Source organism: Lissotriton helveticus, chromosome 7, assembly GCF_964261635.1.
Source record: "Lissotriton helveticus chromosome 7, aLisHel1.1, whole genome shotgun sequence".
NCBI classification, from domain to species: Eukaryota; Metazoa; Chordata; class Amphibia; order Caudata; family Salamandridae; genus Lissotriton; species Lissotriton helveticus.
This window is the reverse complement of record NC_136068.1, coordinates 1,949,583,869-1,949,606,750: the sequence shown is the minus strand read 5'-3', so window position 1 is coordinate 1,949,606,750 and position 22,882 is coordinate 1,949,583,869. Positions and strand designations below refer to the sequence as shown.

Here is a 22,882-nt window from a genome sequence, read left to right as displayed (position 1 = left end):
GTGCCCCTCTCGTGCCTCATTCCCATGCGCAAACACACTCACACAGACACACTCACGCATGCGCACATACACAGCCACACGCATACACAGGCACACACACTGCATACACACACGCACCCCCCCTTAAACAGACGCACACTCACACAGACAGACACACGCACAGACACACTCGAACACACACAGACACACGCACGTACACCCCCCCCCTCCACTTACCGGGCTCTTTCTGCGTGTCCCACAGTCCGGGTGTTCTCTGCACAGCCGGGGTACTTAGCTCCCAAACCCCCCCTTCTAACAAAGCGCTATGCACAGCCGCGACCTGTGGACTTCCCCAGGTGATCCAAGGAAGGCAAGCCCGGGCCAGCGGACATCCCCAGCTGGTGCAGGACAGACATGCCATCAGGTGCCAGCGCGCCCGGCTTACCTTCGGCCCGCACTGCTCCGCTGCGCCCTTGCGGGGGCTCGCAGCCGCCGCCTGGGACACCCTGCTGCCAAACACCATAAACCGAGGAGGACCAGGGAGCCGAGCTTCAGCAAAGGTGCCATGGTGCGCAGCCTATCAGCAACCGCTGCGATCTGAGCACCTCAGGGGCATGCGCGCGGACTGCATGCAACACTTCCAAACTACTCCTGCTTCTCCGCTGTCCGACACGCCCCCAACTTTCGGGCACACCTCCTTTTCTTTAGGCTGCGCCTCCCAAACTTTTCGACACGACCTCTGTGCGTGGCTTCATTGTCTCCCCACCTTCTCAAAGTGCCATTAAAGCTCGATTCACGCCCTCCTCGTACATCAGGTGCCCCGCCTCACCTTTCTTTTTTGTTGCATATTTTATACAGCGCGAACTCGACCCGAAGGTATTGGAGCGATTTACCTTTACGTGAGCACCGTATTATTTACAGTACACATTCAGGCACGGGGAGATTAAATCCCCTCTGTACGTTGAAAAAGGACCAGGCACGTCACACTTAAAATGTACGCGCCCTCACAATACACAGATTCAAAACTTGAGCCTCCGAAGTTATTTTCATCCGTTTCATATTTAAGGCCGGAATCGGAACGTCGGCTTTTTTCACGTGGAGGAAGGTGATTTCATTTCCAGGTCCCAGCGTAAATCACTACAATTCACCAGTGCGGCAGCCGTGTGCTTCACGACGTAGCACTAAATATCCGCAAGAAACTGTCTAGAAAGTGCAGCGTTCATAATTATACGCTTGTCATCGGATGTAGTAATTTGTAAAAAACCTGAGAAGAAAAAAATAATTCATGGAAAAATCCATACTGCAACTGGCGAAATCAGCGTCTGTGTATTATCCAATACTAAAGAGGCATCGATTGTGTGTAATATATATGCTTTATGTACAGATGTCCCTATTGCAAACATTATTTCGTTACTGATTGGCCACGCTTTCGAAAATTAATAACTTTTTTTTCTGTGAAGCCTGATTCCGCCCAGTTTCGATGTCAAAAAGGTTAGGCTCTGATGGCAGCAGCGGGAGTTTAACTTTTAGCAATTGCTCTGTTTGCATTTACCTTTAATATGCACTTTTGATTGTGAAAATTCACATGCAATGCACATTGTACGGAACTCAGAAGGAAAGTACTCAATCAAAGCGGTTATCTCTAACGAAGCTGACCCTCAAAATATGTATTCCTATATCTTTCCTTTTGTGTTGATACGCCACTCAGACCTTCCTATTTTGCATCAGGTCGCATGCTATTTATTTCTTCTACATTATCACTCAGCACCACCACAGCAACACTCAGCACCACCACAGCATAACTCAGCGCTACCCCAGCATCACTCAGCGCCACCACCGCATCACTCAGCACCACCACAGCATCACTCAGCACCACCACAGCATCACTCAGCACCACCACAGCATCACTCAGCCCCACTACAGCACCACTCAGCACCACTACAGCATCACTCAGCACCACCACAGCACCACCACAGCGCCACTCAGCCCCCCCCAGCCCCACCACAGCATCACTCAGCACCACCACAGCATCACTCAGCATCATCCAGCACCACCAATCAGCACCACGACAGCATCACTCAGCGCCACCCCAGCATCACTCGGCGCCACCCCAGCATCACTCGGCGCCACCCCAGCATCACTCAGCGCCACCTCAGCATCACTCAGCGCCACCCCAGCATCACTCAGCACCACCACAGCATCACTCAGCGCCACCACAGCATCACTCAGCTCCACCACAGCATCATTATGCGCCATCACAGCATCACTCTGTGCAACCATTCAACAACAACTGGTTCTAATATGTTCTCTGAATGTTTCAATCTTTATTACAAATGTCACAAAAAGATGTTAATATTTCACTTCTGTTCTTGGATTTTCGTCACAATAAAATACACTGAACATAATCTTCACACAAGTTATTTACAAAAGTTTAAGCTATTGCCATTATAAATTACAATCACTTTTATATAAGTATTAAATATGTAAAAAAATTAAAAGCCAATGTTATTTGTAATATCAATACATCTAAGTCACGTAAATACAAAACATGTTGCATTACAAATGCTATAGGTGTCACATTTGCGAAAGTTATAACGATTGGCATTGTAAATGACAAAGCTATTAATTTAGCTATTTTCAAAACCAACACATAAATAAAAAAAATTGTCATTTACAAGACCAATAGCTCAAACTTTCCTAATGCGAGACCTATTGCATTGCAAATGCTTGTTAAGAAGTGCTCCTGATCTAAATGTGATGACAGAGAACCAAGGGCAACGAAGAATTTAGATCACAGTGCAAGGGGTAAGATGAGGGTGAATCTGAGAGCGTGCAGGACTTCTTTAAGAGTGGTATTCAGAAAAATCCCTGATTTCTTCCGTACCTGCTTCATTTTATTCCATATTTGATTTTAGCTCAGTGAAGGCAGTGACTATGGGAACAGGTACACTTTGTACACTCATTTTATTTTCACCTCAGTTGTAAAATGTACATTTGCCCAAACTCAGACTGCAGGGCCGAGGTCAGTGCAAAATTCCTGTACCAGAAGCACAGAGTTAAGCGTCTTCTCCCGCCAGCCAGCGTGTTGAAGAGACCGCTCCCCTGGAGTCAGAGCCAGCGGTGGAAGTAGGTTCTTGTAGTAGGGAACCCATAGGAACTCCTGAGATTGTAACTGCTAAGAGTCTAGTTCAATAAATAATCATGACAGCGTCAGCCCAGCACCAGTTGCCAAAAATGTGAATGTGAGTTTCACCTGAGTATATCCTTCTCTGTACAAGCGTGGAGGATGTCTGAAATTTCTCAAAACTTCTGATATTGTAGCAGTAGTCACATTACTTGTATAAGTAGGGCTAGCCAAGCAGCTCAAAACAGTAAATAATTCAATTGAAACCTAATCCATTTGCACATTTAGAGATCACTTAGGGTCAGATGCAGAACCGTTTTTTGCGGTCGCTACCCATTTCAGCATTAAAAAGAAATCTGCTTCATTGAAAAGCAGTCCCAGACATGGAGGTCTACTGAGCCAAGCAGGCAACCCTCCCTGGGAAGGCCCGCCATTCCCAATGGGGTCGCAAATTGAGAGTGCCTCATGAATATTGATGAGCTTCGCTTTTTGTGACCCTATTGGGAATCGCTGCCAGTGTCTCTGACACTGTTGTATATTGGATTTAGTGAGCGCCTCGTAATTTGCGAGGCGCTAAATCCAATGGTCATACATCTGGCCCTATGGGCTTCTCCCCAGAGCACCAGTAATTCCACTTGTGCCCCAATTGGGTTTACAAGTAATGTGCCAGTTTTGCACTTTTTTGCTCTGTACAGATTTTGCTAGTTAATTTCTACCAGACTTTCTTTGGGGGAGAGAAAATATTCTCCAGCCCGGACAGTGGAAACTCCAGAACTCTGGTTTAGGGCCTTTAACAACCGGTACGGCAGCCCGCTATGTGGCTGTAGTAGAATGGGAAGTTCATTTTGACACCTGTTTGTTTTGTCAAATACATTTTGCCTTTCGGTACTAACAATTTGTAGATGTGTAATATTTGAATGACTTATTTAGATCTGATAATCAGGGTGCCCCTAGTAAAAAAAAGAACTTCCAGAAATCTTATTGTAGTGTACATTTGTAAAGGCTGGGAATGGAAAGAAACTACTTGCGCTTTAAGATGTAGGGGTAGATAAGATAGCTAGTATAGATACTGAAAACCATGATAATATTCAGCTAAGGAATCGCGTATATAGTTTTCAATGGAGCTCTCAACGTTCCAATGCTCTAATGCAACCTACGGTGCCAGCATTAAGAGCAGGCGTTTTACCGCCCCAAAAAACGCCTTTTATCATGAGGCCCTAAATCCATTTGTATCCTGTTGTGTGAGCACAGCTGTCAATTGCACCTTCTTATTAATATTAAAATCCTAATAAGATCACTCTTCCAACTCTGATCAGACCCGAAAAAGTATATTATGTACTTGAAATACAGATCTTCCACAGCCCTGGGAGAAAAAAACATTATCTTATTAAAGAAACAGAGGCTAATCTTATGCAGAGCTCCTTTATTGCCTTAATCACAGCAGCAACAGTGATGGAAACATTCTCAAGCCTATATGCTATGAGTTTGGAATCGTGCACCGCTGGTGGTCTTGTCTTTACTGCTTTTTACGTGCCTCCAGGGTTCGTCCCCCGTCTGGGGCGATAAGTCTATAATCCACAAGTAGCAGGGATACCTAGTCGGGTATTCCTGTCCCCCTGGGCACCGATTTGTGCTGAATACCCTGCTCTGGGTTTTTAATTCAAAGTTATGGATCCAATGATTAAAACATGATGCCTCTTCACAATGATTTGTTATGTCATACTTTCATTTATTTCACTTATGTTCCAATGCATTTCGGCAGTGTTTAGTGCCTTCATCAGGGAAATGAATTCTACAAAAATCAAAGAATGAATAATAATCAGCATCAGCAATTTCATTAGGTTCATTACTTATTACTGTTCATACAGAAACTATACTCTATTTCATTGGTTAGTTGAACATGTGCCAAATTTTAAGTATGCGCAAGGCGTATGTTGGAATCTCTATTCCCAGAACTAGTGATACCATTCACAATATTCACAGTTAACCCTCGTTGGTGTGTTCTGGGCGTATCCTACGTCTAGCTGTTTGTAGGTTTCGCTATGGCGGTATCTAAGAAATGCTTATTAATCCGCCTCGCTTAGCGCGCTGGGTGGTTGATTATAACGCTCCCCGTAGCGGAAGCTTCTAAGTTAGGAAAGTTTCTACGCGCTTTCTGTCCCTTACCTAGCAGCTGCTTTTGCTCACCTTCGCGTGTGTGGCGCCCTGTACTGCGGTCCACCCGCGGGTTCGTTTCTCTTCCGGTATTCAAACTCGGAAGTTCGCGCATGCGCACTAATATTGCCCTCGCGGTTTTTTTCTATAACTTTATTGGTTGCTGGGTGCCAAGGATGATCTCCCCTAGTGCCCGCTTCCCCTATGAATCAAAGTGGACACATACATAATGTCCATGCATTTTAGTTATACTAATGGCGCTTCTGATATAACGAATGATTTGTGATGTTAGTAACTATAGGTAACAAAGAAATTCAGTTCGTTCATTTAATCCGCCCGGTTTCAGGCTGCCGAGGTTATAAATCCAGTAGTTCTCCTGTTTTAATAGGCTCGTTTTATTGGAAGATCCTTCTTTTTTGGGTAGGATTTCCAAAACACATACTCTTAGTTGACTGACGTTGTGTTGCTTTTGTGTGAAATGTTCTGCTATGCTGGTCTTAGTGGATTTCAGTCTTATGGTGCTTTTGTGTTCGTTTATGCGTGTTTTCAGTTTTCTTTCTGTATGGCCAACGTAAACATCACCACATGGGCACTTTATCATGTAGATTAGGTTGGTTGAATCGCAAGTTGCATTTACTTTTAATGAGATGGGGTGCCCCTTTTGAGGATGTGTTATGGTGGGTCCTTTGATGATGTTATTACGTGTTGCAATTGTGGCATGGTACTGTGCCCCGAAATGGGTTTTTTTTTTGTTCTTCGTTTTTTGGTTTGAGGAAATCTGCCAGATTTTTAGAACGAGTATATGCAAATATTGGTTCTTCCGAAAAAATTCCACCAAAGTCAGGTTCCAACTTTAACATTTGCCAATGTTTTTTGATGATTCGTTTGAATTGTGAGCTGACTGTGGAGAATTTACTTACGCATGTGATGCGGTTGTTGGATTTTTTGTCACTTCTTTTCAGGAGATCCTGCCTCAGTTTTGATTGGGCTCTTGTTAATGCTTTTTGGGTGATATCGTTAGGGTATCCCCTGTCACTGAATCTCTGTTTCATGTTGTTGAGCTGTTCTGTACATTGGGTGGCCTCTGAGACTACTCTCTTCACCGGTAGCATTTGGGAGTATGGCAAATGTTTCTTAAGGGCTGGAGGATGGTGGCAGTTGTACAATAATAGATTATTTCTGTCTGTACTCTTTCGGTACAAGTTGGTTGAAAATTTATTTCTTAGTTTGGTGATTTCCACATCTAGATATTGTACACTTGTTTCATTGATGTTCCATGTGAAACCTATTTGGTCTACCCTGGTATCCAAAATTTTTAATTCGTTTTCCAAAGACTCTTTCGTACCCCTCCATATGCAGAAAATGTCATCTATGAATCTTACATACATGATTATGTGCTGATTCCAAATGGGTTATGATGAACGTGTTCTTCTTCGAATGCTGCCATGAATAGGTTGGCATATGCCGGTGCGGCGCAATTTCCCATGGCGGTGCCATGCTTTTGGATGTACCACTTTTGATCATGTTCAAAATAACTATGTAGCAGGGTGAACTGCATCAGTTCTAGTATGAAGACTTGAAGGTCTTGAGGATACTCACTATCCAACAGCATGCGCGAACTTCCGAGTTTGAATACCGGAAGAGAAACGAACCCGCGGGTGGACCGCAGTACAGGCGAAGGTGAGCAAAAGCAGCTGCTAGGTAAGGGACAGAAAGCGCGTAGAAACTTTCCTAACTTAGAAGCTTCCGCTACGGGGAGCGTTATAATCAACCACCCAGCGCGCTAAGCGAGGTGGATTAATAAGCATTTCTTAGATACCGCCATAGCGAAACCTACAAACAGCTAGACGTAGGATACGCCCAGAACACACCAACGAGGGTTAACTGTGAATATTGTGAATGGTATCACTAGTTCTGGGAATAGAGATTCCAACATACGCCTTGCGCATACTTAAAATTTGGCACATGTTCAACTAACCAATGAAATAGAGTATAGTTTCTGTATGAACAGTAATAAGTAATGAACCTAATGAAATTGCTGATGCTGATTATTATTCATTCTTTGATTTTTGTAGAATTCATTTCCCTGATGAAGGCACTAAACACTGCCGAAATGCATTGGAACATAAGTGAAATAAATGAAAGTATGACATAACAAATCATTGTGAAGAGGCATCATGTTTTAATCATTGGATCCATAACTTTGAATTAAAAACCCAGAGCAGGGTATTCAGCACAAATCGGTGCCCAGGGGGACAGGAATACCCGACTAGGTATCCCTGCTACTTGTGAACATTCTCAAGCCTGCATGAAAACTGAGCACCCTCAGCCATCACCCCTCTTTTTCTGCTGCGATTAAACAGACCCACATCTGCATCCAGCAGAAAAACAAACTTTGTTTCATCTTCTGATTGAAAAACCTTCAATCCTCTTCCTCTAATCTCACCAGCTTTAAAACCAAGAATTACTAAATATAAGGTACGGAAAACAGGCGGTCGGGATATTAACCTTCATTTATCTTAATCAATATTATTAGCATTTTGCAAAAATAGGTACATAGCTAAACTTCAAACACCAATTGCTTTGACCACAAATAAAACCTTTTATAAAAGCATTCAGTATCAGTTATTAATAAAAAGCTGGGGCAAAACTAGGCAATGTGAGTGTTTCTCTACAAGTGAAAGAGAGGGAACGTTAACACGTAAGCAGGAACCAGGAAACGCGATTGAGGGTCTACTTCCACTAATTGTGGTTTACAACATGCTTCACAAGTGAAAATAAAAAAGAACAAAACATTAAAGAAATCAAAAGCAGGCTGGAGAGTGGAGATGGAAGGTGGGATGTCCGAATGTACTGTCCTTAAGGATGGGAAATGAATGGACCATCTAGGAGAACCCAGCCTGACGGGGAATTTGATGGGGAGAGGACCAGGGTGGCAGCCCACCCCGAAAACTAGGAGACCAAGCCCGCCCCAGTTCCATGAGTCTTCATCGTCTCCATGGCCCCCTCCTCACCACCATCGTCAGAAGCTACTGACTCAACATCGTCTTCTACGCCGATGACACCTAGCTCATCCTCTCCCTCACCAACTAACCCACAGCCGCCTGAATCAACGTTCACAGTGGAATAAAAGCCGTTGCTACCTGGATGAAAGACAGCTGTCTTAAGCTCAAATCCGACAAACCAAAAGTACTCATCCTGGGACCAACCCCTCAGCCTGGGGTGACTCCTGGTCGCCCGCCGCACTAGGAATCCCTACTGACCACGCACGCAACCGTGGGATCATAGTGGACTCCTCGCTCACAATAAACCACCAAATCAACGCAGTATTCTCATCCTGTTTCCACACACTCCGCCTGTTCCGAAAGACATTCAGATGGATCCCCACAGAATCCAAAAAAGACCGTCACCCACACACTCATCACCAGCAGACATGACTACGGCAACGCACTCTACGCCAGCGACCCCAAGAAACAGCTCCGGAAACTACAGAACGTCAAAACGCGGGAGCCAGACTTGTCCTTGACATCCTCCGCCACAACCACATAACACAACCAACAACTTTACTGGCTCCAGTCAACAAGAGAATCACCTTCAAGCTTCTCATACATGCCCAGAAAGCAGGACCACGATATCTCAACCACCTCCTCACATTCCAAACACCCGCCAGACAACTCCGCTCTGCCCACCCCACCCTGGCTTCCGTCCCACGGATCAAGAAGACCAGAACTGGAGGAAGCTCATTCTCCTACCTCGCTGCCACGACCTGGAACACCCGCCACTTCACCTGAGGGAATCTGCGTCATTGACCCAATTCAGGAAGGACCTCAAGACCTGACTCTTCAGTGGACCCTGGCCGAGGAGGTCGATAATCAATCAATCATGCCATTTGTATAGCGCACTACTCACCCGGGAGGGTCTCAAGGCGCTTGGGGGGAGGGGTATGCTACTGCTCGAACAGCCAGGTCTTGAGTTGTTTCCTGAAGGCGAGATGGTCCTGGGTCAGCCGAAGGTGGATGGGGAGGGAGTTCCAAGTCTTGGCAGCCAGGTAAGAGAAGGATCTTCCTCCGGCGGTGGCTCTTCGGATGCGTGGTACGGCTGCGAGGGCGAGGCTGGTGGACCGTAGCTGGCGGGTGGGCGTGTAGAAGGTCAGGCGGTCGTTGAGGTACTTGGGGCCCAGGTCGTGGAGAGACTTGTGTGCGTGGGTGAGGAGCCGGAACGTGATCCTCTTGTCGACGGGGAGCCAGTGCAGGTTCCTCAGGTGGCTGGAGATGTGGCTGCGTCGGGGGACATCCAGGATGAGTCGGGCGGAGGCGTTCTGGATTTGCTGGAGTCTTTTCTGTAGCTTGGCTGTGGTTCCGGCGTAGAGGGCGTTTCCGTAGTCCAGTCGGCTGGTGACGAGTGCCTGGGTGACAGTCTTCCTGGTCTCGGTCGGGATCCAGCGGAAGATCTTGCGAAGCATACGCAGGGTGTTGAAGGATGATGAGGAGACGGCGTTGACTTGTCTGGTCATCGAGAGGGAGGGGTTCAGGATGAAGCCCAGGTTGCGTGCGTGGTCGGTTGGCTTGGGTGCGGTGCCCAGGGCTGGGGGCCACCAGGAGTCGTCCCAGGCGGAGGGCGAAGATCCCAGGATGAGGACTTCCGTCTTGTCCGAGTTCAGTTTCAGGCGGCTGTCCTTCATCCACTCGGCGACGTCTTTCATCCCTTCGTGTAGGCAGGTTCTGGCGGTGTCGGGGTCTCTGGTGAGGGAGAGGATCAGCTGGGTGTCGTCGGCGTAAGAGATGATGTTGAGGTTGTGCTGGCGTGCGATGGCTGCGAGAGGTTTCATGTAGATGTTGAAGAGGGTGGGGCTGAGTGAAGATCCTTGCGGGACGCCGCAGATGACTTCGGTGGCCTCGGAGCGAAACGGGGGGAGGCGGACTCTTTGTGTTCTTCCGGCGAGGAACGAGATGATCCATTCCAGTGCCTTCTCTTGGATACCGATGTTGCTGAGGCGCTGGACTAGGGTGCGGTTGCAGACCGTGTCGAACGCAGCGGAGAGGTCCAGGAGGATGAGGGCCACTGTTTCCCCCTTGTCGAGCAGGGTCCGGATGTCGTCGGTGGCTGCGATGAGGGCGGTCTCGGTGTTGTGGTTGGCTCTGAAGCCGGACTGCGAGGGGTCGAGGGATCCGTTTGTCTCGAGGAAGGCAGTCAGCTGTCTGTTGACGATCTTCTCGATGACTTTAGCAGGAAAAGGGAGGAGCGAGATGGGGCGGAAGTTTTTGAGATCGGTGGGGTCCGCTGTAGGTTTCTTCAGGAGGGCGCTGATCTCGGCGTGCTTCCAGCTCTCCAGGAAGGTGGCGGTGTTGAAGGAGGCGTTGATGATGTTCCGGAGTTGGGGTGCGATGGTGGAGTCGGCCTTGTTGAAGACGTGGTGTGGGCAGGGGTCGGTCGGTGATCCGGAGTGGATGGTGTTCATCGTGCGGGCAGTGTCTTCGGTGGTCACTGTGGTCCAGGTGCGAAGGGTGGCGGTGGGGGGCGTTGGTTCGACGGTTGGGTGCGTGGGTGGGGCGCCGAAGCTGTTGTGGATGTCGGCGATCTTGCGGTGGAAGAACGAGACGAGGGAGTGGCAGAGGTCTTGTGACGGAGTGATGTTGTTGGTGCCGGTGCTGGGGTTGGAGAACTCCTTGACGATAGTGAAGAGCTCTTTGCTGTCGTGGGCGTTGTTGTCCAGTCGTTCCTTCAGGGATTTCTTCTTGGTGGCGCGGATGAGCTGGTGGTGCTTGCGGGTAGCGTGTTTGAGGGCGGTCATGTTGTCGGTGGTCTGGTCGAGGAGCCAGGCTTTCTCGAGGGTGCGGCAGGTCTTCTTGGAGTCCTTGAGGTCGTCGGTGAACCAGGATGCCTTCTTGCTTCTGGGTCTGCTGGGAGGGTTCTTTAGTGGCGCGAGGTCGTCGGCGCAGGCGGTCAGCCACTGTGTGAAGTTGCGGGCTGCTTCGTTGGGGTCCGTTGTGTTGGCGGGTGGGCTCTGGCTGAGGGAGGTGGTGAGCTGGTCTGCGGTGATCTTGCTCCAATTCCTGTGAGGTACCTGTTGCGGGTGGTGGTGGGTCGTGGATCTTTTGAAGCTGAAGTGGACGCAGCTGTGGTCGGTCCAGTGGAGTCCGGTGGCGTGGCTGAAGGTGATGTACTTGCTGGAAGAGAAAACGGGATCAAGCGTGTGGCCGGCGTAGTGGGTGGGGGTGTTGACCAGTTGCTTGAGTCCGAGGTTGGCGAGGTTTTCCAGCAGGGCGGTGGTGTTGCGGTCCTTGTTGTTCTCCAGGTGGAAGTTGAGGTCCCCGAGGAGGATGTAGTCGGGGGAGGGGAGGGCGTGCGGGCTGATGAAGTCTGTGATGTCTTTGCTGAATTGTGTGCGTGGTCCCGGGGGTCTGTAAACGAGGGTGCCTCTGAGGGTCGTCTTAGGGTCGGTAAGAAGTCCAGCAGGAGGGATGAGAAGCCAGTTGAGGACCTTGATGATATTTCGAGTATTTCCTTAGTTGGGAGCTAAAATAAAGTTAGTGCTTTTCATTCCAAGCTTATTTGAAATAAGCTTGGAATGAAAATAAATTCATGCTGCTGGCTTACAAAGTTGAAGTCTCTGCACATCCACTCTTTCGTGTTTTAGAAAATGTATATTTCTTCTAGATACAGATGTATGTACAAAACAAAAAATTGTATGTGGTTGAACACTTTTGTCCAAAAGGAGCACTAACTTTATTTTAGCTCCCAACTAAGGAAATACTCGAAATATCATCATTTTTGTAATTGATTGGTTTGAGGACCACTGTCTTTCTATATCGTACGTTACCCAGGTCCACAGACTTTTCTGGGTCACCCCATACTTGTAATGCCAAGTTGAGGACCTTGGCATTTGGAGGGAGCTATGCCGCGGTTTCTTAAATCCTTAGGTACACTTAAGTGATCGGCATGACTCCGATACTAGTGGATGTTCAACTGTAGGGGGTGAGTGATGTTCTCCTGAAGCTTTCATGATTATCATATTGTTGTTAGATACCTGGTTAAGCTGACAGTGATCATGTACTGTATATACATCTTTGCGCACTGTCGTGGATCTCGCCCGAACGCAACGTTTACCGTTATGGACCTAAATTGGCCTTTATTGATTGTAAAAATAAATAGTAAGACCTGACACTTCAACTGAAGCCGCACACCCAGATGAGTGAGCAGCCCCCGTCGACCCCCAGCACCTTGAGACCCTTACGGGTGAGTAGCCATGCCATGCAAACCCCTGATTGATTGAAGGAGACCGAGCGGGGTCACAGGAAAGGAGTGGTGTTCTGGATGATGAGTCTCACTCCTGTGCAGCTGTCAATACAGACACAAGCCTGTCCCAATCAGTGGGGATCGGGTATCAATGGAGACCCTTTGCCTTCTTCGTCCGAAGGGCCACACTCGTAGCTACTGCATCCAGCATCACATTGTTTGTGGGGGAATGGGCGTTTCTCCAGTTCAGACGTGTGTTCTTTTCAATAGTACCAATATTAAGTCAAGAAAATGCGGATCCTCTTTAGATTTCTTTGTCCAATTGTAAATGCCAAGCATGGCCGCCTCCCAGCTCTCTATCCCAGAAGGTTTGGTGATCGTTTCGAGCAATTCAGTCCAATATGGCCACAAATGGGTGCAGCCCCAAATGTTTATCATCAACGGGTGTTATTTTATGTACAGTTTTATCCCATTCGTTGCATGCGCCGCACTTGCAGATTCCTTGCTGCGAAGGTGGAAGTCGCGTTGGGGTACTTGGTACTTTCTGAGAAACATGACCTGTGCATCAAAATGTTTTTTAACCAGCTTCTTCTGTGTAGGTTTGCATCATCACACCTTAAAAAATCCAGTTTGATGTTCAGTTCTTTACAGTTCGAATATATATGCAGTAAACTGATATTCTTCTTATGCAGCAGGAGAACTTCCATTCCACCATTTTGAAGCAGATGGAGATCTGAGGGGTTACGAGAGCACGAGAGGGGAGTTCAGCAACACTTGTTTCAGCTCTGGTAAGCGACACGTAAACCAACGTTGCCTAAGTGCATGGAGGGCACAGTGAGGGGACGCCGCCCACATCACAAGAATGTTCAACTAATTCTGTGACTAAGTCAGGGTGAACTTGTTTTTTCCAAGAGTTCATAAATATTTGCAAACTTTCTTGCTCAATTTTTGGTCAGTCCTCTAAATTTTGTAAGATGAAGTGTCCAATGGAGTTTCTGTACAAACATTGTCCATAAGGTTTGGATACTGAATTCTAGTACATAACATGATTGTGAAAAGAAGGAAGCGATGCGACGTACTTTTGGAGTACTTCTGTCTTACCCTGAATTCCAGGGGTAAACCAGGCATACTACAAGAACAGTTCATATCTGCAGGTAACGTGTCATATGGCCCTGCATTACCATATCTGGGCTCTGGTGTGATTATGACCTCACATATTACAACACTCATTTTTTTTTTTAAATATATTTTTATTGCAGCATCATAATGTGTACAATCAATTCGCCGATCAGGCCAGCATCCTTCAGCCGCGTAATACAGGCTCCTAAAGAAAAAACAAAAGACTTACACGGCCATTCAGCTCACACCCCGGAGGTCGAGCGGCATTAGACAGGAGAGCATTAGTCGCTGATAGATGCATTAAGGCACACATATAACTGTCTCAGGCAGTACTCAGGGCTGCATTTCTTACTTCCCGGTTCTCCTGCACCCAGCCTATTGAGCTCCTAACAAAATCAAACATCCCCCCCTCCTCAACTCCCCACCCCAGGCCCCACCATCCCTTCCCCCTAAACCTTCTACCCCCCTACTCCACCACCCCCTCCCGCCCCCCTCCCCAGGTGTGTCACATATTACAACACTCATGACGTGTTCTGTTACATCATTGAGGACTACTGAAGTGACATCAATGAGCATAGCAGGGGCACAAGTTATAATTACTTATAAAAAAATAAACAAAACTATAACTGGTTATTTTCTTATGTTACATTTTAACTGACATTTTCACTCAACAGAATCACTTGCTGCTAGACTTACCGTGATCAAGGCAACGGGTGTTCCTGAAACACACTGAGTTGTTGCCTGAGGTTGAAACTTTCTACATCAGGATTCCTGGAGAGTGCGTGTCCCAGCAGCAAAGCCCCATTTCTGCCTTCGTCCCTGTAGTTTGCGGTGTGTGAACGGCAGTGGAGACTGAAATCACCAAACACAAGCTCCTTGCCGCTAGCAAAGAATACCAGTTGGACAGTTTCATATAGCGAGACATGACCCATGGGTGTAAGAGGAATGTACACAGAAAAACCAGGAGCCATTACTTGGCATTTTAGTGTCAGCGGGCTAGACAGAGAGAAATCATAACCCTTTACATTACTGTGGTGGCTCCGTTGATGATAAATAAAGAGAGCGTTGCTTTATTGTAGTATCACGCGAGAGCATCAGGAAGCAACTGTCCCCTGAGCCAAAGCATAACAATTACGTCCAGTATCATGGACTACGACACAGCACAAAAACATGAGTTTGCCCTCTGCAGACACTCTGGTGTCTGTGCGTCAGCACCAATACAATATAACTGTGGGTTGGCGAGAGGTGTCCCGCTTATCAAGCTGTCAAGGCGTCCTTGCTGATCCGGACCATTAAAGTAAGCAACTGTTTAGTAAAAGCCTTTTAACCTCATTCTTGACGGTGATGTTCAATGGGTTTAACTGGCGCTCTGAAGGGAGTTAGTTCCATATTCTCAGGGCACAACCAGAGAAGGCGTACAGCTTCTTGTTTCTAAAGCTAAGACGTTACAGCAGGAGGAGCTGGTGTTCCGAAGGGAGCAGCTGCCTCTTGATATCATGAGCTTTTGTGCTAGGTGCAAGGGTGGATCATAACGCGGGGCGTTGTGACTCAGGCAAGCTATCTTCAGCTGGATTCATGCTTCGAAAGGGGGCCATTGTGAAGATTTGAGCGAGGGTGTGATATGGTTGGAACATGTCATTCCTGTTATCAGTGTCACTGCGTTATTGAAGGTAGCTTTGAGTGGTAATCCGCTTAAGGTTGTACTCCCTTAGTCTAGTCTGGCTACCACTAGGTATTGGACTGATATCTTGAAGTCGGTTGGCGGGGTGAATGATTTCACCTTCTTCAGGCGGGGTTTATGGTTTCACCTTCTTCAGGGGGTCGAGATGGAGTGATGCATTGCGTGTGGATGAACTGATGTGTGCCTGCATGTTGAGGTTCTTACCAAGGGTTACTCCAAAGGGATTCCGTTGATTGAATGATAACGGGTTCATTTTAGGGTGACCAGGTCATTGACACATTCTTGTATTTGGCGGTGGAAAGATGAATAGGAATTCTATTTTTTAGGGAGTTCCGTTTGAGGTGGTGTCATGACAGCAGGCACGCCGTTTAGTCCCCATCTCCAGTGACGTCTCCTTCAGGTACAGCTGAGCGTCATCCAAGTACAAGCGGGATTAGACTGAGGCACTGTGCCCAACTGGCTGTGGGAGGCAAGCTCAGCGCGGCATTGCCAAAGATCTTGCACAGCGATAGTTGGCGAAGCGCAGCCGTAGTACAGAAGTGGGGAGGGTGTAGGAATCATGAGTCTGGCACAGCAAATACTTTTTACTCAAGCCAAGTCTCTATAGTACCGCCGTAACAAATAACATGACCTTGCCCTGTAATAAACATGTTATTTATCAGTACAGTATCTCTGAATAACTCATTATATTTGACCACATTTTATTTTTACTGGCTTGTCATAAACTCAGATACATCTATATTTACTTTAAAGGAGATGTTTCTGGAATACTGCTTATATATTCTTTAGCAAGTGATGTGTTAGAAAATATATAAAAACAAGGTAGAGAGATTATTAGCATAAACGTTTGATTGTTTTTATTGCAGTAGGTTTCATTATCCTTAGAAATGTGCTCCTTTTTTCCAGGGCCCAAAGTTCCAACCCTAGCTCCATCCATCGGTATTAACGAGGAGGGGGAGACATATGCCATCGACATCCAAGAGTATCGGAGAAGAGACATTTTCTACCGCCCTGCAGGTATGTGAACCACCGTAAATGTCTTAAACACATCAGTAAATGTATGTACACCCATTTGGTAGATGCCCCACAGATGGCCTGTCCTGTTTGTTTCTAAAGTGGTAAATAAACAACTTACCAGCTACGTCGAAGGTCGCGACCTACTCCATCCACCCCTATCAGGTTTCAGAGCTACGTACAGCACCGAGACAGCTCTGGTCAAAGTCAATTGGAATGATTGGATTCGGGCTGTAGGGTCAGCTCTAATTTTGCTGGACCTCTCTGTGGCACTCAATTTGTGGCACACTCTCAGATTTTGGCTCGTCTCTCGGATATTGGTATTTCGGGCCGGCTTGGAAATGGTTGAAGTCCTTTCTAGAAGGCAGAATGCAACAAGTTTGGCTCCCCCCTTTTTTCTTCCAGCCCTCAGACTGGAGTTCTGGACTTTTTGGTTCCGTCCAGAGGTGTCAGGGATAACACCCGAAGACCCCGGAGTTCCACCTGTCTCGGTGCACAAACAAACAGAAACACGGGCTTCTCGATGGTGGCGTCAAAGACCAAAGGTTTATTACTGCAGGGACACAGAAGTCACAGAAACTACACATGGGCAGTATCTAGGAGCCTGTTCGATTTGTACAAAGAGGGTTGCTCCTTATATACTAAATATTGGGCTTCAGGCAAATTCTTTACATGTTACCACAGTTCTAAACATTCGTGTCTTAAACAATAAATATTTGGCGTTGCACGGGGATCGTCAACAGTATCTGATGTCAAAACATTACAAATGAGGGGTTCCCACTAGTCCATCATAATCCTATGTCAATTCTTCATTCAAGACCCGGACCGCCTCATCGTAAATTTCGTTACCTCCCCCTAATAAAGGCCCAGAAGGAAAGGAGCAGAGCCAGGTGCAGAAGATAGAAAGACAGGATAAGAAATGTTTGTGGGTCGTAAATGGGTACGGTTACCAGCTTCGGCCGCCTAATCATGATCAGGCCAACGAACACAAGAACCAGTATAGCAGGACTGGCCTCAGGCTGGGGAGGCAGTTCTTGCCGAGTCATGCTGCTACAGCGTTGCTGGCCTAAGGTGCACGTGTCACTAGCAAGGTGAATCGCCGGTTAAAGCCTACGTGTCCTTTAATGAAAAAGAGGTCATTGCGTGTCCATTGACTATGTGAGGGCAAGGAATACAAAATGGCTTCCGTGTTCTAAGATGGATGCCACGGGTAGAACAGAAATGTGTTTGTAACTGGAGTGCTCTTGCTCGTAGCATAGCGAAAACAGCAGGATATACTAAATGGATCATTTGCGGTTCACTGATACCAAAATTATGTATTTACGACAATGTTACAAAGACGAGTAAAATCGTCACGGAACCTCAGACCCTCCTTTTGCCCTTACATAGGCAATTACTCAGTCTATATCAGAGTCAGAGTCTAATTCTATGCTCATTAGGTCAGTGACATGTTGTTGTATCATCATCCTGTCTCGTGCCTTTTCTCCTAATGCAGGTGGTTTTCTGAAACAGGTTGCAGCACAGAGGCTACACAGAGCGGGACCACATTGGATAATAAGACAGCACGAGAACAGCAATACTAGGATTACACCAATGACCATCAGAACCTTCCATCCCCACGCTGATACCAGAGTCCAAAACCACTCCATGAAGGACCAGTTTCCCTTATCTACGTGTATAGAGTCGGAAATCTTATGTAGCTTAGAGATTGCTTCATAGACTGTTGGAGCATTATTTGGAATAAAGACACAGCAGCTCGATTGGATCATTCTGCATACCCCACCTCGATCTGCAAGTATTACGTCTAGAACCATACGGTTCTGCAACGTCATGAGACGATCCGCCTGAAGCTCAGCTGTTAAGTTACTAAGGGCACCAGCAGTTTCTGTAATTGTAGATTCAACTACCCGTGTTAGTTGACGAAGGTTTCTACTATTGGCCATAGGCCCCCAAAACGGAAGAAAACCTTTGAAGAAGTCTCCAGCTTCTTGACCAGCGGTATCTTCCTTGCTGAAGACACCTCTTGCTACTCTGGTTTTGTGATAATCTGAAGAAGCAGTGTATGTCGGGGGTAACAATCGAGCAATATAACATGAACCTGAAAAGTCAGCAGGCAACCATGTATATGCTCTGTCCTGACAAATGAAGTAGGTACCCCTAGCAGTCAGAAAGGCAGGGGAGGAGTTAGACGGAAATACGTAAGTCTCAACGCACTCACTCCTCCCTAGCTGAGCTCTCGGATTTCTCCCATTTCCTTGCAAACAGACCTGACCTCGGTGAGGCACGACCCAGACTGAAGTGGAGCTTTTACGCTTGCTTTCTCCCAAACTAAGGCGATACTCTGTAGAGTTCCAACTCAAATACACCAGTAATTCATCTCTAGGATAAGATGGAGTATTATTGACGTCTTTAATCATATCAATAATTCCCTGGACTAAAGCTTTGTTGGCTGAGTTGTATTTAGTGGACCGTGGTGGACGCGGAGGATAGGTCTCAAGGGCATATGAAAAAATGGTCTGAAAGGCCTGAAATGATCCATTATAGCTGAAAGGCAAGACTAGATAGGGAATGCCTTTATCCATAGTGTGAGGTATCAAGCCACACACCCAGCAGTCTGTAGTATTAACTATCAGTTGGTGTTGATGCAAGAGCTGTACAAATGTATTGTTAATAAATTCTGAGCGTCGAGCTTGTTCGTGTTCAGGAAATGAGTGAAAAGAATGCATAGAAGAAACCGTAGAAGTAGTAGGATCAAGGGAAGGTACTGTAGTTACTGGCATAAAAATCAAATGTACACCAAAGACGATTCCACCCACCAACGTTATCAAAACAATTAAAAATGTAACTGCACATTGCATTAGAAAGCATTTGCTGTGTAGTATTCTGTACAGTCTATTTCTGCGAACATAAATTACATTTTCTCGTTGTAGCTCAGGAAGCTCCATCTTCTACGACCGTTCGCGACCACTGATGATGTGTACGTAGATGAAAATGCCTCTATCAGCCCTGGGAGTTCCCAGAACTAACAGAAAGATCGACCTTGTGTCTGACCCCCGCAGATTCAACTAGGCACACAGCCACGACCCTACGGCTACCCAGACGGCAAGGCAATTTTAAAACAAAAAAAACAATACAAAGTATTAGCAAACTTCCTGGCCGGAGGCAATGTATAGCAAATTCAAATCTGAAAATAGGCAGTTTCCTGCTTTATTTGTCCATATTGCGAGAACGTAAGTTGTATCTCAGTTTTGCAGGAGCTGTCTGATCTGGAAACAATGTATTTTCAGCTGACGTTGCAATGTTCACGTTCGCAGATGGCAAATGTTCTTTTGGTGCAGATGGCAAATGTTCATTGGGTGTGGATGACAAATGTTCAGGGTTCAAAAGAGCAGTTTCAGGAGGAGAGTCAGAATTTGGTGAATCCGCGATCAGTTCTGCATCGCTGAAAGGTATGAACCTGGGGATTTGTTCCGTTTCAGAGGCACCGATTCCTTTCTTTACCCAGTTGTCGTAAGGAAGTGGCAGAGGCACACGTTTAGCATGTGTCGTATGGATCCAATTTTTCCTTCCGGCCACACGAATAGCAGTTCTCGTTGCTAGCAGGACTTGGAAAGGGCCAATGAATCTGGGCTGAAGATTTTTGGTTCTTGCAAAATTTCTGATGACCACCTGATCACCCGGTTTCAGCTGATGGCCTGGACTCTCCGGTGGCTTTGGTAATGCATCGAAAACCTGTTGGTGAATAAGACTCAATTTAGCCGTCAAGTCGAAAAGGTAATCAATTAACATTGGGTATTCCAGCTGCTTAAATTCTTTCGGTCTAGGTACCCCCCAAACATTTGCAGGACGGCCAAAAACTATTTCGTAAGGACTAAGCCCTACTCTAGAATGTACAGTTGCTCTTGTTGATAGCAAAGCCAAAGGCAATGCGTCTGGCCAGGACAAACCCGTGGATGCTTGTATCTTAGCGAGTTTCAGTTTAAGGGTGCCATTGTAACCCTCGACTAAACCCGCGGACTGGGGATGATTCGCACTATGAAATTTCTGTCTAATCCCTAGGCCGGCACACACACTCTGCATAACTTTCCCTACGAACTCACTTCCGTTGTCTGACCATACAATCCGTGGCATTCCGTATCTGGGGAAGTATTCTTTAAGAAGAATTTTGGCAGTGGATAAGGCAGTATTGTCCTTCAGTGGGTATGCTTCGATCCATCTGGAGAAAGCACAAACTACCACTAGGACGTATTTCAGATTATTGCAACGATCCATGTGAATGAAGTCTAGCTGGATCACCTCAAAGGGGCAGGAAGGAGGAGCGAAGTGACCTGCAGGTGTGGGGATTCCCTTGCCAGGATTATGCATCAAGCATACCATACAATTTCTCACCACTCTCTCTGCACACTTACTAATCCCGTCATTCTTCCAGACCGGGGCCAACATCTTACAAATCCCTTTTGAACTGATGTGCGCTGTTCCATGTGCCATCGTTACTACTGCAAGCACATACGCATCAGGCAACATCCAACGCTGTTGTTCCGACAAGTCAATCCAACACCCACTCGAGTCCAATTTACCCGTGCTCTCTCTCCATGCAAGTTTTTCCTCCTCAGTCGCCTCTTTCTGAATTTCCTTCACGCTTTCCACTGTGTTCTCACACATTCCAGACTCAGAAATCCATCTTGCAGACGTTGCAACATACATTCTACTCATCATATTTCTAGCTGTCTGTTTTGCGATCTCATCAGTAAAAGCATTCCCACGACCAACATCATCCGTGATTGCTTTATGAGCACTGCATTTCACAATCGCAACTTCAGTCGGCAAGGTTAGAGATTCCAACAAGTCATTAACTAGCTGACCATGTTGAATCTTAGTCCCATGGGACGTAATGAAACCTCTTTCTTTCCACAAACGGCCAAAACTATGGGCCACGCCGAACGCGTACTGACTATCTGTGAACACATTCACTCTCTTTCCCTTAGCTAAAACGCACGCTCTTGTTAGCGCGATCAATTCTGCAGCCTGGGCAGAATTCTGACTCACTCTTGCAGTCTCCACAATCGTACTCAAAGTTGTTACTGCATAAGCAGCAGTCACATCACCATTCTCCAATTTGAAGCAAGACCCGTCAACATACAACGTGCCATCTGGTTCTGACAACGGAGTGTCTTTTAGATCGATTCGTCCTTTTGTTTCTTCCTCAGTTTTGAAACAACAGTCGTGTGGTTCGGAATCACTCGACTCTTCGCTAGTCGGCAACAATGTTGCTGGATTTAATACATTGCATCTTTTGATCTGAATATGACTAGCTAACAGTGTCAGTTCATAACCTGATAATCTAGCACTGGTAAGGTGTTGCGTCTTGGTTCGGTTCATGAGTGTATCCACAGCATGAGGAACCATAACTACTAGCATGTTGTTCATTACTAAACCAGCAGATTGTCGAATGGAAGCTGCAGCTGCGGCTGTAGCTCTCAAGCAACTAGGCAATGCTCTAGCTACTGGATCTAATGTTGATGAAAAATACGCACAAGGGCATTGTTTATCACCAAATTTCTGCGTCAAAACACTCAATGCACAACCTTCTCTCTCGTGGACATAGAGCGTGAATGGCTTACTGTAGTCGGGTGTACCCAATACAGGTGCTGAACACAGTGCATTTCGTAACTCAGAAAAACTCTGCTGACATTCAGCAGACCATGGTACCGGACTCGGAACACCTTTCCCAGTCAGGGCTACCAATGGTTTTGCTAGAAGAGAAAAATTTGGGATCCATTGCCTACAATATGAGGTAATACCCAAAAAGGCACGTACTTCTCTCTGCGTGCTAGGAACGTTCATCTGTGTAATTGCTTTTATTCTCTCTGGGGTCAACTTCCTTCCCTCCTTTGACAAGAGATGACCTAGGTAGGTCACTTCTTGGCAGCAGTATTGCATTTTTGAAGGTGACACCTTGTGATTCAAATCTGACAAGTGATGCAATAAAGAAATCGTAGCTGTTTTGCAAGTTTCCTTGTCATCGGCAGCCACTAGAAGATCATCGACATACTGTACTAAAGCAGAACCACTAGGAAGTACGAAGGAATCTAACTGGCTTTTTAATGCTTGACTGTAAATGGATGGGCTTTCACAATAACCTTGTGGAGCGCGTTTAAATCTAAAACTTCGTCCTCCTAGAGAGAAACCGAAGATATCTCTGCTTTCCTCGGCTATCGGAATGCTGAAAAAGGCATTTTTCAAGTCGACAACCGAAAACCATGCTGCTGTAGCAGGAATCAACGTTAACAATGCAGTAATGTCTGGAACCACAGGAAACTGTGGGATCACAATTTTATTAACCTCTCTGAGATCAATTACGAACCTATATACTGGAGGCTTTGTAGGGTCAGTTCGTTTCAAAATAGGCAGTACAGGACTATTACAGACATTACCTCTAGTCTCTTCTATAACGTCTTTCTTGATTAGGTCTTGTACTATCAGTAGGAGCGCACGCTCACCTTCACTAGAGATTCTGTATTGTGGAATTCGTGGAAGTTTAACATTTGCTTTCAAAGTTACTACATAGGGTGGAA

The 22,882-nt window shown here is 46.4% G+C and overlaps 1 pseudogene across 1 annotated transcript in view; it reads left to right on the top strand.

Moving 5' to 3' along the window:
* Positions 1–22,882, top strand: part of LOC144770965 (uncharacterized) — a 191,026-nt pseudogene that overhangs the window by 141,408 nt on the left and 26,736 nt on the right. The window contains exons 7-8 of the transcript XR_013599072.1: positions 13,186–13,281; positions 16,200–16,310. The product of XR_013599072.1 is annotated as an uncharacterized LOC144770965 (transcript). The remainder of the gene's footprint in view (positions 1–13,185; positions 13,282–16,199; positions 16,311–22,882) is intronic.